The following is an 18,775-nucleotide window of genomic DNA, read 5'->3' as shown; positions in this document are numbered from 1 at the left end:
GAGACTGTGCGCACAAAAGACGCACCAAATGGAGGATAACGCGGATGGCATGAAGAAGGACCCGTGTCTTTATTGTGTCCTGCAAATCACCACTGACAGTTTTCCATGACACAGAGCCAGCAGACCATCTAGAAAACGCCACTTCATTTAATCTTCTTTTTTTCTCCAAATATCCTCTTCTGTCTTGTTTTCCTATTCTCTTTTTTAAAAGCTATTAATATCGCACAGGCTTTCTCCTCCGCCAGAGCGCATTCTTATGAAATGCCGCTGCGTAAAAATAGAAATACAGTTGGCCATAACTGGCACCCATTGACACAATAGCTCCCGTTCCACAGACGAAGCTCCTCCCTGTGTGTGTGTGTGTGTGTGTGTGTGTGTGTAGCGGGTGGGTGACAGCTGGGCTCGCTGCGCTCCGCTCCAGTCTGGTAAGGAGCTTCATCTCCAAATAGGATGACCGTCGGCTTTTGTGGAAGGTACTGCGCTCGTGCTCCGTAGCTAGTTCTGGGACACCCGGTTCGCCTCCGTCCGTTCAGCTCACACCTCGGGTTGCGGGAAAAAGCCAGAAACGTCGGTGGGGTGTTATTTCTTCTCTAGTGTGGATTTCCGATGGATATTCCGATCTGAAGAGGTGTGATTTGAGCGCGGCATGTAACAGAAAGAGGCGCAGGAGAAAAGTAGCGCTCGTATTGTTGTTGTGAATCGTCTGAACTGCTTTAAACAGCCGCGTCTCATGGATTACTAACGGACAGAGCATCTACTATACCGAGGTGGATCCATTCATGAGCTGAAAGGTAAGATTTCTGTGTTTATTTCAAAACTTCACGTGCGCTCGGTGCGTCTTTCTCCGGAGCCCCGGAGGCTCGTTTTCCGCCGGGCGACAAGTGCACGCACGCGGCACGGGATTACTCCATCCGCTCAGGGCGATTTCGCGGATGTATATACATATACAAAGCATTTTAAACTGAAATTAAGTTATAGAGAAAAGCAGAAAGTGCCTGTTTTATTCAAATGGGAACTGCGATGCTTGCCCTACGAGACAAACACCTTCTATCGATGTAAACAGAACCACATTTCCGTGCGTAATCCCTTTTATGCTGTTTACGCATAAGGATTAAAGAAGTGTCAGTCTCAGAGGAGCTATGGCTGCTCACACTGAGCCCAGACTCAAGCAGGAACAATGTCCGGATCAGTCATTAGCAGGTACATGGACGGAGAATAAGAAATGTGCCTGTGGGAACTTGACCGACTGTTGTCCCCCCTCGAACGGTGCGTTCTTTCCCACCCAGCCTCGCTGACCCTGAATGTGTCTACTGACACAAAAACTACTGACACAAAAACAAACAGTTTTAGATTTGAAATAAAACGAGAGAGTTTATATGAGCCCATAATAACATATTCATGGCTGATTTGTGATGGAAAACGCACAAACACTAAAGTGCTCGCTCCATTATTGCAGTCCATGATGGGATTTTCATTTTGCCATTTATTTTCCCACGACTGGAAATTCAGAATTAGAAAAAGCAATTTACATTTAGACTTGTGTTGCCGAGTGTGTTCAAAATCTTTCTTTCAAGGAAATGAGGCTAGAAACTTGCTGTGCATTCATTAGTTAATTTCACATACAGATTGTTATTGCTCTCTCTCTCTCCCTCTCTCTCTCTCACTTACACACACATGCATGCTCACACACTGGCCATAGGGGTGCGTTCAGGGATTTCAGGAGAAGCAGAGTGGTCAATCTGGTCCCAAAAAAAGATCCAATAGAAATGTTTGTAATTCCGAGCAGGAGGCAAAATTGCGTCAGTCTCTGAAGTGGGATTTGACCATTAAATCAAGGGCTGCTGCTTTAACGAGGCAGGATGAGGAGACAGAGGCCTCACAAGCCACATCCAGCCGCCGGACTGCCAACACCCAGTCAGTCATTCATTCAGTCCCTTCTCCTCTCCTCTCTTCTCCTCTCCTCTCCCAGTACACCCCCCTCTCCCCTCGCTCCACCAGGCACTAGGAAAGGGGAAGGCTGGCAAAAGGGATTCAGCAACTCTAAATGTGGGATTTAGATTAGGAAGCGTGTGCAAGGCTGGTGATAGAAATGGATGAATCTAAAGAGTATTGAAATGCCCACAGCAAAATGTGCCTCTCGTCAGCTGATTTTCAGCAGCAGCAGCACATGGTGTTTTGGAAACATGATTTTATTATCAAGCTTAACAGAATTAAAGGAAGAAAGAGGACTCACGTCACATCCAGCTCTGAGAGGAGAGGGTGCTGGGATTCATGGTTTCCCTGAAATCAATGGAAATGTTGCATGTTGCATGTTTTCATCTATGTAGTTTTTTTTGTTTTGTTTTTGCCGACACTATACATGCTGTGCTGGAGATTAGACATGATATTGAATGTGAAATAGCATAATGTTTTAGCTCAGCTCCTCCTACAACATTAGCCTCGAGGCATTCAAATGTCCTGGAGGCATTTTTTTTAGATGCTGCACGGGCTGAACCCCCCCCCCCCATGCTGTTTCATAAAGGCTACAACACCAAAAAACCAGAGCGCTAATCCTGGCTTTTGAGAAAGGAAAAAAAACACTTTATACATTGACATGTCATGATGCTGCTGCTGACATGAATTACAGCATGATTTACCTTTGTGACAGAAGCCTGCCGCTCCTCTCTTCCTGGGGAGGCAGAACAGAGCGACCAGAGTTGTTACTTGTATTTGGAGCAATGCTCTGCGGAGCGTTTGATCCAGACGATCCCCCAACAATAGCGATGGGGATGGCATTGTGTGTGACTGATGTGAATTTGTCACACTGTATGTGTGTGTGTGTGTGTGTGTGTGTGTGTGTGAGAGAGAGAGAGAGAGAGAGAGAGAGAGAGAGAGAGAGAGAGTTAGTATTTACCTTTTGCCGTACAAATGCAGATGCAGCCTGAGGATAGTCAGCTTGAATAATTGATAAATGGCTTTGTTCTGATTCAAATGAATTGCCCCTCTACTCTAAACAACGAGACAGGTCAGTTGCTGTTAACCACTGCTCCTCATTCAGCCAGTGTCAATACCCAGCATCCAATAGTGTTTGTGTTTATGCATAATGCATATTTCATAAAAGCCATGTTTTATTGATGCACGTCCTTGGTGTGTGGGCTGCTGTTTTTTTGTTTTTTTAATTAGAGTGTGAGAAAGCATCAGACCCCTCTCACTCATTTGCATGTGATTTATTGATGCTTAACCCATTTTCCAGTTTTCACATCTTTACTAAATTGCCGCTGCTCCAATTACACTGCCTTAACGCTAAATCTGTTATAGCGGTGGAACATTAAAAACACATAATCGTGAGCTTGAGTGTGTGTCTGAGCACATTTTGTTTTCAGGGATACAGGTCAGCACAATCAGAGACGCTTGCGCTGAAATGAAACTGTCCATCACAAATGTGAGCATGTGCTAATTCTTCTTAAGTTGTGATTCATCTGCCGAAAGAGGTAAAAAGAAAAAACAGAAGATGTTGTAAACTGCTAATAAATTACACAACTTCTCCTCTGTGTAAACGCTTCTCCACTTTTCCTCTGCTGGTAAGATTTCCTTGACCCCCTGAAGTTGAACTCATTATTGATAAACGCCTTAAATCTGATTTAAGAGAACACACTGAATAATATGCAGTTTGAGAGACGATGGCTGCAGACCTGTATCTCAATCTCATCTATTGCCTTCGTTGATATGTATTTATTTTTCTGAAAAGGCAGCAGTTTATTTGCTTCAAATTGGAACATATCGCCCACTCCTTATAGGCAATGATAAATGATGTTCACTGTACTGTAGGGATTTAGTATATCTCACTGAGCAGTATGGTCAAGTGTGCTATATATTCACAGCATGGCTCATTGAAAATGTAATCTCTCGCTTGAGCGTGTTGGTCCATGATCTCGCTCTCGGTCTTACACATACACACACACACACATGCGTGGATCCATGATGCCAGTTTTCACGTTTCATTGTGTTGTTGGAGCTGGCTGCTGTCTCCCACTTAGCCTTAACCCTTCCGGCTCCCTAGAAATGACTCTCCATCGCATGCACAGAATTAACCGTCCATGTGTTAAACATTCTTCATACTCATTACATTAGCATAATTGATTGAGAGTGTTTGGTGTGCCAAGAACGCCAGAGGCATGGAGGACCAAGCGGAGGGCTTATTTCGGTCCGGGCGCCGCAAGTCAGCGGCAGAATTGGCTGAGGGTCTGTTGATGCTGTTGGTCCTTGGCAAAGCTTTGTTGTTCGAAATTTAGTGAATCAGAAAGTGATAGCCAGTCCATCGAGGAGAAGGTTGTTGAGGAGCCAAACTTTGTCACATGCTCGCCAATTGAGAGCTCATCCAGAGAAACATTTTAAATCAGCTTATAACATCTGTCTAGTCCTCATGCAAAATGTGTATTTTAAATACTTAGTGTATGCGACATCAACATGCGGTAATACCTTTGTCCAGGCTGACTGTGTTTGCCTGTTATTACTCAAATGGAGAGGGAATGCATTTACAGGGATAATCCAAAAGCTGCAGGACTTTGTGTGATTGCCTGGGAGATGGATGAATGACTGGAAAAGTCTTGTTCTGCAGATCAGATGACGTAAATTGTGGAACAAAGCATAAAAATATAATGTCCCAGTTCCCGTCCTGCTGTTGGGCTTTTACAGGTAAGAGCAGCCAGCTGTGAGTCATGGAGACAGCCACAGGCTGATAAGATTCATTAGGGCCACATCCGCTGCCGTGTTAATTTGTGTGGTTACTTGTTGTGTGTCATGTGGACGTTAAGCATCAGGAAAACTCTGCCACCTCTTTGTTTGCCCCTTCAGCGTTAACTCTGCCTTTAATACAGTGTTTATGTGTCTCTGTGAGGTGTGTGGCAAGGAAACCACTAATGGTGGTCCATGTGTGTGAGTGTGTGTTTGAGTTTATGTGTATGATTTTTGATAAGATGGGGTGGGGTGGGGGTTGGGGGGGGGGGGGGGGGGGGTCATGAGTGTGTACTCAGTGTGTGTGCTCCCTGTGACTGTGCGTGCAGGTTGCCTGCATGGTGTTGTTCAAGTGCATCTGTCCCTCCTCCCCAGGCCCCAGCGATTGGCGCTGCATCTCTCATCTATTAATCATAGAGAGCGCTTTCTCTCCCAGTCCGTTGCCATAGTTTCAGGACCTGAGACAGTGTTGGGGTGTCTGGCTGCTCAGAGAGAGAGAGAGAGAAAGGAAAGGAAAGGAAAGGAAAGAGGTGTGACTCTGTAGGAAAGGAGGAAATGATATAGGCTAAACAGCGTAGCGAGGTGAAGGCAGAACAATTGAAACGGAGCAGAGGAGGAAAGAAGGGAAGTGGTTGAAAGAGCGATGGTGGGCTAACACACTGAGCTTGTCCTCCACATGGATGAGTGTGCGTCGAGAACCAAAATGGATTTTTATTTCAGTGGTGAACCCCGCTATCGCCCTCTGTGCATGCATCTTTTCACTTCCTCTTAAACTGCTCTCTCGCTCCTAAATGGGGGCAGAAGAGGATTTTCACAGTAGGCCTCATCTTGTGAATAGCGTGGTCAAGGGGCCGGTGCATCTCCTGTGTGTTACAGTACATTGAACGGCCATTATTTCACCTTGCTTTACAATGGGAAAAAACCTTCCAATGCGCTGAGATGGAAGATGGGCCAGGGCCTCCTGTTTCATGCTCAGTTGGATGTTTTGATGGTAAATCATGCTGAATTCATTCGTTATTCAATGCTCGACAGCTATGGAAATCGACTGTGGGAATGTCTGAGGCAAGGAATACCTTCTGCTATCAAGCCCTGTCTCTCCATCTCCGTGTCTTTGCATTTATCTGTCTGTCTTTCACTCTTTTTCCTTTCCCACTTTCTTTCTCTCTACCTCCCTCCACATTTAGATTCGCTCCCCTCGCTGCAGAGAAGCAGTTCTTGTTTTGGCTTTAGGCTTTGCAGCTCCCATATGACCTCATAATCTCATTTGGGCCTTTTAATGGCTAACCATGCACTAATGTGGTGGTTGTACTATCGCCTTGTCTCATCACATCATACCCTGCTTGTGAGCATTTCCAATGGGAGCTTATGGAGAGTAAGCTACCGGCAGCCCTGTAATCATGGGATTTTCAGCACACAAAAACTACCTTTCACTCAAATGCATGAACACAATTACACAAAAAACCTCACTATTACACACACAAGAGACACATGTAAGTACACACTTGAGAGGAGGAGGAGGAACAGAGAAAGCTTGTTCATTGTTACAGCACCGCACAAAGTGAGCGCCAATGGGCACAGAACCAAGAATACCTGATTGCAGACACTGTCATCCTCCATGTATGGACCTTCTGCAGGGGGAATCACCATTACGGGACAGGAGGACAAAGGAGGCAGTGAGAGGGTGCGTTTGCTCTTTGTGCTGCGGTGCCACTAAGGTGCTTTTGGCCCTTTGAAGTGATGGGATTGCAGGTGACATCATAGCGGTGGCATTCTCAGGTGCAGCAGGTAAATTGATCCAGCTGGGGGAAGGGGTAAAGGTGTTTCAATGCTCCTTGAGTATCGGTGGAGGCAGGCATGCATGGCTCCGTGTGTGTGTGTGGACATACGAGTGTGTGTGTGTGTGCATCAGTCATCAAAGCAGAGGAAAGCCAGTGTGTAAGGTGATCTGTATGCTCACGGCAGAGCAGCAGGCGTACCCTCCCAGAGGCCGTAAGCCTCGCTGAATGTGGAACAAGCCGCTTCTTCCTCCAAAGCCCCGCTGCTGGTTTCCGAACGCGTGCCAAACTAGACAGATTTAGTTTATTATAAATGTTTCTGGGTTTCCCTCACAGCAACACTTCAGGATAAATGATCTGTCAGCGGTGATATAGTTTCACTCAACGTGACATCGCTTTCTAATCTCGGGATGCAAACATTTATTAGCCGGCCCGAAACCCTGCCGGCACGAGCTCGTCTCAAACAAGCATCGACGGATATCCTCGACAGCGGGTAATTTGTAACAACCGTCCCCGGCTCATCTGACACACTGATGATGATGATAGATTGCTGCAATTGGCCCTGGGTGAATATTAATTATTTCCAGGTGACTGGTAAATCCTTACAATGACCTGCAGTTATTCTGACGCATACACATGAAACGTAATAAGGAAAGATTTTTCAGCCAAAGGAAAAAGCAATTAAAAGAGTTTAGATAAGATGATCAAGCTGAAACCAATTAATATCTGAAAACCCTCAAACAAGCAATATAATTTTAGAATATATTCACAATGGTTATTAGGGAGACTAGATATATAGAGGCGAATGTGTTTCAGAGTTGGAAGCAGTGTTGAGAAATCAGTCCTCTCCCGGTCACAGTGGCTGGCAGACTACAAGTGATTCCCCTGAGGGTCCTCTATTTCACAATCCAATCAGGCAGGACTCAGAACAATATTACCCCTGTGTGTGTGTGTACATTTATTATATAGCTAATGAACAAATTGCAGCCATGTGGCAAAGCCTGGTGGCGTGGCTGGTGAAAAGAGAAACACACACACACACATATTCACAGACTCACACACCACACGCACAGCCACCGTCTTCCCCCTTTTCACCACAATACACACAGATGCACACACACACGCCCTAACCACAAGGCCCCCAGTGTTCTTGGCCCGTCTGACCATCAGCTCATGCGGAGCGCTGGGCTGGGAGTACTTATCATCACTCTGCTGAGAGGAGGCCTCACAAAGGCCCACTCACATCACACACACACACACACACACTACCGCACACACGCACACCACACACACACACACACACACACCCACACACACACACACTGCTCAGGCTGCTGGATTGATTAAATGTACGGTGCGACAGCGGCCTGAGCTGACACGAGGTGGAAGAAGAAAGCGTGATGGGCAAATGGAGACTTGTAGGAGCAGGTAGACAGGAAGTAGATAAGTAACCTTTTCTCTGATTAAATACATTTTAATACATTTTACTTGCTTTGCCAGATACAATACCTAAGTTATGTTTCCTCACAACGCAGGAAAGATTAAATCCAGGAAACCAAAGGAAGGTGGTCAATGTGACTGTAGGACAATGTGACTTGGTCTAATTAAATACTTGGTTGTGAGGCGGGATGTGTTAAGTACTGCAGCCAGCCACCAGGTGGCGATCAGGACGCTTTGGCTTCACTTTTGGTCGTCATGTTATCATCTTGTTTATGGTCTGATGCCACAAGTCGCTGTTTAGATAAGAAACACTTTACACTCAAACGAAGTTGCCTGAACATGGCTATAAAACATTTTTGGGTTATGAATAACAAGTTCAGTACCACTCTGATGTCCGTATGATGAAATATGAAGACACAGCTAGTAGCTAGATAGCTTAGCTCAGACAGCAAATAGCCTTGAGGAGGTGCTGCTAGGCAAATTTAGTAACTAGCTGTTTCCTCTCTCTTTAATGCTAAGCTAACCAGCTGCTATTGGTGGTTTCATACTTACTTCATACTTACAAACAAAGAATTATATCAATTTTCTCCTCTACCTCTATAGGCAAACATTTGTATCTTTCCCTAAATGACCATTAATTGGTCCCAACCTGACAATATGCAGATAGATAGTTTGTAGATATCAGTATGTTTCTTACTATATATTCATGAATGCAAATTTGTAAAAAAAATGAATCAAATCGTCAAGAAAAAAGGAAACAGATAGCCTTGATGGAGATATCCAGAGTAAGCACACAACCAGGTAGGGAAGGAACGCTCCGACTCACAGAGGTAACTGGGATATTTAAGTGGACAGGGAGAGAGAGGAATCAAAGAGAGGCTGAGGAGGCAGGCAGCAAGGTTTCTAGTCACAAGCTGAAAAAAAAAAACTCCACACGACTTCTCGTAATTATTCCTCGAGAAAAATAAATAAAATTTCAGCCTGCCCCCCCACTCAATCCCCTTTAATGTGGACAAAAGATGCTCCGTATGTGGGCAGGTAATCACGCTCGCGGGGTTGATAGGCTGTAAGACTGACAAGCTGTGAGGCAGGAAAAGAGAAGTTGCACCTTGCATGGTAATGCACTCATTCACTGCCTGCTCTGATAATGTTCACAGCAGGCTCGGATTGATTCATTCATCACAGTCTACTGAGGGCCCTTTCCACGTCATTTGTTCCAAAGCCCCTTTGCTTTTTCTCAACCTGTTAATTTGATCTGTGTGCTAACTGGATTATTCATGAATTTGTGAATCTGAGATATTTGTGAATGCACGCGCTCCTGTATACATCGGTATATGTGGAGAAAGTAATGAGGCTTATTTTGGTCTTGCTGTAGTTTGGTTTGATTGGGCAGCTCAGGAGGTGAATACTGAAACACAGCATCTTTTGATCTACTCCCATCCTCATGGGGCCGTCTCATCTGTTTCACTGAACAACTCCTCTGTATTTGTTGTATATTATGGGATCTGTTTAATTTAATACAAAATAACCAACAAATCCTCTGTTTATTGATCCCGGTATTATAGAGCAATTGAACCTGTGCTTATTAAATTGAGTTTGCAGTATGATCGATGTGGCTATGTGCCCAGCTCCTCGGCCGAAGGGCTCATGAGTTCAAACTGGTTAGATGTCATAACAGAGAGTGCTACTGGGTTTTTATCCCGGGCGAGGTTATTAAAACATGTGTTTTCCCACCGATATCAAGCCCTGTTTGACTCCAGGCTTTAAGCTGCTGCTCTCACATGTTCGACAGGTAGGAAAAACAGAATATGGCAAATTAGTCTCCCTTCGTTTAGTTTCTCTCCTCTTCGCTATCTTCCCTTCTCCTCCTCTGCGGGTACACATGATGCTTTCAGTAATGCTAGCTAGTCTAGTAACGCTAGCCTGGTAACTAGAGAGGAACACAGGATGGCAGGTAAGACTATCTAGACCCTTGAGCTGCTTTAATCATTTACATGGTAAAGCTTCTTATTGTCATGGTTATCAAGGAGGCAATGTTTTCATCTGCGTCTGCTTGTTCATAAGCATGAGCACGCTAACAACTACTGGATGGATTAATACAAAACTTGGTGGAAGGATGTGATATGAGTCTGTGAAGAACTCATTATTTTTGTCGGGATCCGAATCAGGGCACAAATCCAGGCATTGTTTTTCACACTTTCTTTTCAACCTCTATTACTAGTTTTTCACAGAATAATTAATTGGATCTTGATGAAAAACTATATTTACGAGACTGATATCTATGAGTGTTTGCAATTTGGTACAGTTTGATTCCAATTTATTTGTTTTTAAACTCTTTCATCTGGGGAATTAGAAGACCACAACCATTGGATCATCATTTTGTTAGTTCTCCTTCAGTTATTGGAGAGAGAGAGGTGTTGCTGATGCCCGTGGCTCCTCTACCTGGCCTCTACTTTGGGTTCACGCCGCAAAGTTACAGTTTGTTACATCAGCGCACACTACAACAAAGACATCAGAGGGCAAGAAGAGGAGGTGGGCTGAGTCGTTCGGAGGTGCAGCTCTGACCTAGATTATATTGGGAGTTTGGGGTGTTGGGTTGATCCTGTGGTGGCGGGCCTATTGTTGTGGTTGTCGACTTTGATGTTCATCCCTCCCCCTGTGCTGCGGTGGGCTTGCTCGCTCCTATGAGGCGCAGTCATCCACGGCCAGCTGAATTCCCTCTAGCTGACTTGCTTGATTGTCGCACACTCTATCTAGTGCAAACAGGTTTTCATGCAGCCACCCGATAAGATGGGACATGGTGGTGTGTTCTCGTTGGCGCCACCGCAGCAGTCATTTGTTTCACACATTAACAGGTGAAGGACTTAGTGGGTTTTTCTATGTGTGTGTGTGTGTGTGTGTAAGAGTCAGGCTGTCTGGCTGTGTGACCCAGACTTTCAGTGGACAGTCACAGATAACACAGGCTACTCCAATAAAGATATGTCATTACAACACTGTGAAGAATGAGGATGTGATCACTTATCTTTGTATTGTTTGCACACAAGCATGAACAAACAACAATAAAATACATGAAGTCAATAGAGGAAGCTCATAAACCTGTGACAGCTGAGTAGCTGAGGTTTGACGTATTTAAATAACTTAAGGTTTGAAAGAAATCCAATAGTAGAAATTAGCTACATAACGGGGGTTTTGCTTTTTTATTATGTTACATGCCTTTAGTGGCACATGCAGATCATAACTTTGCACAACAGTTGTTCAGGCTTAGGAAGCAATAAGCAAAGCTGTTTTTAAACGAATCGCTATTATAGAACCATGGCATTCAAATTTCACAGAAGCTGTGGTGTAACCCACTCGCAGTTCACCAGTTCTTCATTAATTCTGCACCATGAGATATGCTGATGGGGGGGGGGACCACTGTGCGGTGCTTCTTTTCATTTCCATTTCCCGTCCGCGTCTCAGACCTGTCTCTGTACGAAGCAGCGTACACGGCCTCAATTACCTCGGGAGGTCGTATTTCTTACCTCCGCCACTTGCATAATAAGGCGTGACTTTCTATTTGAGTGCTCTCATTGCCTGTCCCACCCTGGAGGCAGATAGTTATTCCTTAATCACGGTGATTTCCATGCTTGTAACACCGGGCTAATTACTATAGTAAATACCGCCTCAGTTGTGAATATAGCATCGGCTGAATGGAGAGGGGAGAGCGCAGGGGACGTGCATTTAATGAATTGATTGTTATTTGGAATTCCTTTTGTAAATGATTGCAGTCAATCTGACATAATGGAGGCGGAGCTGAGGTATTTCCATCCAGAGCACAAGTAGATTTTTTACTCTGGATGAATCAGAGTTAATATGTCGGTGAAGTGTCCAAACCTTTAGGTAGGATGTGTGTGCTGACAGCGCTTCAGTTCAAATCCTCCCCTTCTTTTTTTCATGACTCTTCTGAGTAATTTCTCAACCACTTTTCATCCTTAATTCCTTGTGCCACTATATTGAGATTAAATAAAGATTGTGGTTGGGGGAGATATCGATTCCAGTGGCTAGATTGTTAGCCGATTCTCAAGAGCTTTTTATAGCCATTAGCAACGGTTATTCATTCCCTGGGATGCATTGTATTACGTCTAAGGAGGGCATAGGGCGGATGGTGAGATTGTAATCAATAGAGGCATTAAGACTGTTTTGGTCCTCTTCTCACAAATGGCCGCTTTAATGACGAAACGTCCCCCATCATGTTTGCACAGCGATGTCTCTCTCGTAAAAAATATTTTTTTTATCACAAGTTTTTATGTCAATGACGCTTTGAGGTTGGAAAATAAAGAATAAACAAGCAATGGTTCAAGTATCATCATCATATGAAGTGGTCATAAAAAGTGCAGTGGCAGAAGCAGGGCGGGAGGGTTTGTCATAGAAGCAGCTTGCGCTCCAGAGCGGGCCTGCCATATGCCTGAAGTAAGCAGAGCTAAAAGGAGATATAATTCACAGAGGGACGTAACGAGGAGCCGGACACGGAGAAAAGGGGGGGAACCCAACAAGTGGAGAGGCTTCGGTTACCCTTTTAACTGATAGCTATCTCTCAAATGGACAGAGAGACGAGCGCACCTGTATCGCGGCCATTTGTATAAGAGGACAAATAGTGTATTTTATTACCTGGGGGATGATGGAACTTTATCCACCGCTGAGGGGTTTTATGATGCTGGCGTTTGATGAACGAATATGAGCGAGAGATAACAAGCTTTAGACAAGCTTTTATGACATTGTGACGGTTGGCTGGGAATTTGAGATGATACAAAAAGTACACACCCACACACTCATGCATATACACACACTGGCACCCAAGAACGTGCGCCCCAGAGAGTGTATATCATAGATATAGCCTCTCAGTATCATGCAAACATCCACAGCCACTCAGCAACACTCACTGCCTCAGGGTGTGGACGCTCTATATGCTGTGGGCTGGGTTGCGTGTGCGCCCCGCTCTGGTATCTACTATCAGGGTTTTGGGCTGGGTTCCGTGTATCATGTGTCCGTAGGCTGGACATGTGCTGGGAGTCGGATGACCCCGTGGTCGGATCTGATCTGTGAGAAGCCGGATTCTCTCACTCTGGTTGTCTTTGTGTCGCTGGCGTCAGATGTTTGGTGTTTCAATTAAAGGATGAGAAAGTCAGGTGAGACGCACGGACTAGAAGTGAAACAGCTAATGGATTAATCAATTAGGTGATTGCCAGTAAATTGATGAACTGCTATTTTGGTGACCAATTTCGCAAAATGTAAGTAAGCAAACATTTGTTGGTTCCAGCTCCTCACTCAACACGGTGTGATTCTTCTCTTCTTCATTTACGGTGGTGAACTGAATACCTTTCGCTCTGATAAGACAAAAATATTTAAATACGTTATCTCTGGCTCATTTTTCACTACATTTCTGACATTTCAGAGATAAAAATGATGAATGTGTTAATTAAAAAACAATCTGTTGATTAATCGGTAATGAAATAATCATTATTTGCAGCTCTGCTAATGACGCAATTTCATTAATGTGATGCACGGGTGGTAGGTACAGTAAGATGTTCAGTTACTTAGTCTCTCTGAATGAGTCCAGAACAAAAAAGCTAAAATCAATCCATAGAAATTACAAATTCATATATATAACTATATATAAACTGAAGATTTTTGCCCCCCCATAGTGCAACAGTGGCATCTAAAATCGAATCACTCTAATGTTCCATCACATAAACATCACACGCTCTACTAAAACAGATTTCTCTGGTTTGATGGTTTTTGGCACCGTCATTCTCTACAGCTCAAGTGGGAACAATAAACAAAGAGGTATTTGTTTATGTTCTTCCATCATATACAATTCAAACCACCTAGTGTGTCCAATTGCTTCCAGTTACAATATTTCACAGAAATCGAATAATAAGATTTGGCCAAATGAAGTCGAGTCTGAGTCATGTTTTCAAACAGCACGACCACTTTCTCAATTCCAGATATTGTCAGTTTGCTGAATAGAGCGTTTCTCTCCCTCGCTGGGATCTGATGAAAAGAAATGTCACAATTAGCACAGGTAGATGTGATAAGCAAGGTGCCGGCTGTGTTCCCTGTATTGAAAACATGCGACGGAGAACAAGACTCGTCATTGAGCATTCAATCAAACCTGTGTGATTTGGTTTCTGCCCACCCACCCTGCAGACCAGGGGATGTAATCTATCCGGGTCGATCACAAAGAACCATTCAACTGGACTTCCTTCCCCCGAACAGATTCAATGCGTAGATAACACAAACAATCTTCATATGATATTTCCCCCTTTTGTTTTTTTTGAACGTGTAGAGATGCAAAGAAACAGCGTTCGGTCAAAAGCTAATTTGTCCCCTCAGGTCATATTTCTGACATCTTCTCCTTAAGCATAAGTCCCATCTTTGTTTATAATCGCTGGGCTGTGTCTGAACGATGCAGTTCCGTTTCCGTCTGTTGATTGGATCTGTGTTTCTGTTGCTGTCTCAGTCCGTTTCTTCATGGTGGAGTTCATTATGCTCCTCTGTATGGTGCCTCCTGCTAATTAAAACATTTTCTATTTAGGCTCCACAGACCTGTTGTCAGAACCACGTCAGGTCAAATGCATAAGAGGATGTTTCTAAGGGGCGGTCCGACCTCTGCTCTTTAGAAAAGCAAGTGGAAAAGTTCTTCATAAACAGAACTAAATGGAATCACAACTGTTTTACACCCAGAGATGTGTTTTCTTTAAACACATATAAACCAGCTAAAAAATATGAATACCGATCGTATCCATTCCAGTCGTAGACAAAACCAAATGTTAGCCCATGTTAGTTTTTTCGACCGGCGGAAAAGGGGCTTCAGAATTGTATTGTCTGCATGAATTCAAATGAAAATGTTGGAAGGTTATTTTAAAAAGCAAAAAAAATGCAAAAGAAGTACCTTCTCTCATCCTTTATAAAGATTTCAGTTGTTGACACACTTGTACTGGGCTGTAGATTCCAGAGTGTGTCTGTGAGGAGGAGGTGGATGAGGAGGAGAGAAGAGAAATAGATCTGCCTTTGGTGGAGGTCGGCCTCTCAAGTGCACAGTGTGGTGCTCTTGTAGTTGAAAATGTGGGCATATTTCGGTGCGAACATGTGTGCGAGTGTGTGCACATCAAAGTTTCTGTTTTATGTGTTTCCTCTGTACTTGTGCCTTCCCCGTGGTGAGCTTGTGTGTACTTAGGTGTGCACGAGCGAGCGCTGTTGCCGCTCTCTCTCGACCCCCTACGAAGTAAATATTGCAGCGCTGGGAAAGCGGACCGGGGCCGGAGCTGCAGAGGCAAAGTAAAAGAGGAAAAAAGGGTACACAACCTGCACACAGACCCTTCTTTATACCCCATTAATAACAGGGTTCCATGAAGGGCAGCCTCGGGCCACAGAAGGTCTGTCAAGGTAGTTCATTGTGTGGTAGGAAGTGAGTTGTTCATATGGTAATAGCTGCTGGAGCGGGCTCCTTCAAAGCCCGTTTGTTTTAGTGAAAGTTGTAGTCACTCATTGAGGGGGACTGGATGGAATGTGACAGGGTGCACTGCTGTTTAGTTACTGTAGCTTAATTGACCCTGAGAAAGCCGAGCAAAGCCAGGGGAGAAGGAGGAGGAGGAGGAGGAGGAGGAGGAGGGTTTGCGCGGCAGAGGGAAGTAGAGGCAGAGGTAGAGGGAGGGCGAGAGAAACAGGCAGAGCAGCGGGGTGCAAAAACAGAAAGGAGAAATTTATTGAGACGGAGTGAAAGAAGGAAAAGAGACGAAGCTTGATTACGGCGGAAGCAGCTTTCCACTGGAATCTGTTTATCTGTTTAGTCGAGAGGAAAGAACTGTTATTGGTGGAAGCGCTGCACGATGAAGTCTCCTTCTGCTAATGAGCCAACTTGTCCAGAATCATCATCTTTATAATTATTTACTTCATCGTTATTTACGGTTCCATTTATGTTTTTTTTTCTATTTATGGCCTGCTGATCTTCTTTTGTAATTTTTTCTTCTGGGTCAGAGAAGAAGCTGAGTCTTGTCTTTTCTCATTGAGACACGTTAACACAAACAGTCACGCGATGTTGTAGATGTTGTTTCTACAAATTACGGTTTTCTTTCACCTACATGCTGCCGTAGTTTTGTCCACGGTGGAGCAGAGAACAGTGACTCTTATTGTCTCCTATTTGGCTGACAAACAGACGTCCACAATAATGAATACAGAAAATCCGGTGCCAAGAGATATACAAGTGCACAACAGGGCTGTCATTGTCGCCAAAACCATTTGGAGAGAGCAGCCAGAGGAACCAGAGATGAGGCACAAACAAACGGAAAAATAGTTTCCAGTTGAAAACGTTGAGGCCACAAACGGTCTCCCCAGACGATCTGCCTCACCCCCGTGGGCTGAACATTGCTGATGAGTTGAGCAGTGACCACATGACTTCAGCTCTATGTGTCAGGGACCTGGCTTGAATGAATCCATCCGACCGTGAACCAGAAAGCTCACCCTGCGAGGGTCGTGAGCAGACAGTTTCTATGATTATTGAGTCATTGCACTTTTTCCTGTTAATAACGTACCCACTTCATAGGAGGAGGCCTCGATAAAACTTTATTTGTCTCAGCTTCCACATTCAATGTCAGGCTGCTGTGAGGTGGACAGAGATGTTTGTGTGTGTGTGTGTGTGTGTGTGGGTTTATATGAGTGGGTGTCAGTCTGTCTGTGTGTCTGACATTCCCCTGAATCCATTACTAGGTAGGTCTAATCTGACAGATGTGATGGATGATGACACTAACGGCCACACATGTGCACATACAATACACACGCATTGCACACACATGACGGGAGTGGGCTGCATCTCTGACTTTCAGCCCAGGTTTTTTCACTCAGGCACTTAAAAGGGACCTGGATACAGGAGGAGTCAGAGTGTGGAATCGTTCTCCTGTCTCCTCTCCACCCGGAGGCCATGAGCTAATCAAAAATGTAGAGACCTCTGCAGACCTTTGTCAGCCTCCCCATTATTTGGGTTAAAGCCGGGCTGCAATCAGGGAAGCTATTTTAAGGCGCTGGCTGCTGCTCGCCCTGTACTTCCTATATATCTCTCAGTGGGAACACGGAGTCATTGATCTATTGCCTTGCAGCCCTCGTGCACCCCCCCCCCCCCCCGACCTACCCTTCCTTCTCAGTGAAAACCCACAAAGCGTCTCCACCCTGCAGCTTTCACCTTCACACAGCATAGCCCTGATGCTGTGAGTAAATAAAATATCAGCGGGGAAAGAGGTTGAAAAAGCTTCATGTGACACCATCAGCCGTCACTTCACAGCAGCCTGCACCTCTCGAAGGTAGTTGCTGCTTATAGTGTTTTTTGTGGAGTCTGTGAATTATAGTTCATACATAATGAACGTGGAGACCTCTGCTCCTCTGCGCAGTGTTTGGGAAGAGAAAACTATTCCTCAGGTATGTGAGCTGAAACAAAGACGGAAAAAAATGCTGCCCGACTCTCCAGCAAAGCATTAAATATCTCGGGCCGAGCACGAGTGCTGATGATGAACAAGAAGCCCATGTGCCTCTCTGTGAGGGGAGATATTTTTCTGTTTCTATTCCGCTGTGCTGCTGCTGCTCAGAGGAGAGATTTAGCCTGTTTTTTTTTATGTAATTACTTTTTGGAGTGGATCATTTAACTGACGAGTGACTGTGCACATTTCCTGTATTGGATAAACCTCCGCAGTGATTGGGATTTGAAGCAGTTTCTATGGAACATACAAAGTGAAATGACTCATTACGTCCGGCTTGACGGAACAATTATTGATAAATGTCCCAGTCCTGCCCGACAGTGAGTTGTTTTCTATATTTTTTTTAGAAGAAATTTGGTATGAGGTCACCGTGCTTGTCAGGACTCGGTGACATTGGGCCGTGCGGCACGAGACAGGACTCTGGGAGAAAACTCTGTGTCTACAAATATCCCACATTCATCTTCCTGTCTCTTCTGTCTGAACTGCGTCTGTCTCTGTGACTGTTTGTCCTCCCTGGCATTATGTTCTCTAAGCCCTGCGGTCAGTCTACAAGAGGTGATAGGAGAAAATGGCCCATTTAATCCCAGAGTATGTGGGTGTGTATTAGTGCGCGTGTGTGTGTGTGTGTGTATTTGTGTGTTTAGTGATTGTTAGTGCTGCTTGGAGCTTGTGCGCCTAATCTCTCATAGAAAAAAGAAGAGAGTCAATAGAATCTAACTGTTTTTCAAAGAGATAAGGAGACTTAGGAGATGTTTGAATGGTGGAATAGTTAAAAGGCGTCGGCTAAGTAATTCACATTAAATCCTCTTAAGTCGGAGTTGAGATGTAGCGACTCATGGAAGCATTTACCCAAACTGCAACTGGAGAGAAATGTTCCTTACTATATCAAATCTGTTATTCAAATGAAAATCACCAGCCGGCTTTCAAATATACTTTTCTCCCCTCTTGAGTTAATCCGGCACCATTGAGCGTTGGGGGGAGGGGCCCGCCGGAGTCATAACGCAACTATTGAGTCATCTCGTCAGTGTGACATGTGCTCCGGTTCACCAGCGAACCCCCCCCCCCCCCCCCCCCCCCCCCTCAACTTCTCAATCAGCGCTGTCGTTGACACAGTCGGTTCCTCCGTCTGAGGCTCCTGCTGCAGACTCACCCGCTATGTCTTTGTTTGTTTTGGTAATGGATTCCAAGTTGCTATTGTTGCTTATGTCACTTGGTGATTGATGGGAAAAATTCACCTTCTCCCCCCCCCCCCCCCCCCTTTCCCTCCCCAAACCATCCTTGCGTGGCTGCCACGATGGACACACAGCGAGAGAGAACAAGTTCCATCCTATCCTCCTGACAAAG

The 18,775-nt window shown here is 44.8% G+C and overlaps 1 protein-coding gene across 2 annotated transcripts in view; it reads left to right on the top strand.

Annotated features, from left to right (window-relative positions):
- Positions 1-381: 381 nt before the first annotated feature.
- sema6a (sema domain, transmembrane domain (TM), and cytoplasmic domain, (semaphorin) 6A) overlaps positions 382-18,775 on the top strand; it is a 102,997-nt gene continuing 84,603 nt past the window's right edge. For both annotated transcript variants that reach the window (XM_053421307.1, XM_053421306.1), the window contains exon 1: positions 382-791. The gene's annotated coding sequence lies outside the window, so the exon portion shown is untranslated. The remainder of the gene's footprint in view (positions 792-18,775) is intronic.

This window comes from Pleuronectes platessa, chromosome 4, assembly GCF_947347685.1.
Source record: "Pleuronectes platessa chromosome 4, fPlePla1.1, whole genome shotgun sequence".
In the NCBI taxonomy this organism is placed as follows: Eukaryota; Metazoa; Chordata; class Actinopteri; order Pleuronectiformes; family Pleuronectidae; genus Pleuronectes; species Pleuronectes platessa.
The sequence above is the reverse complement of the archived record's forward strand: the minus strand, read 5'-3'. Positions and strand labels throughout refer to the sequence as shown.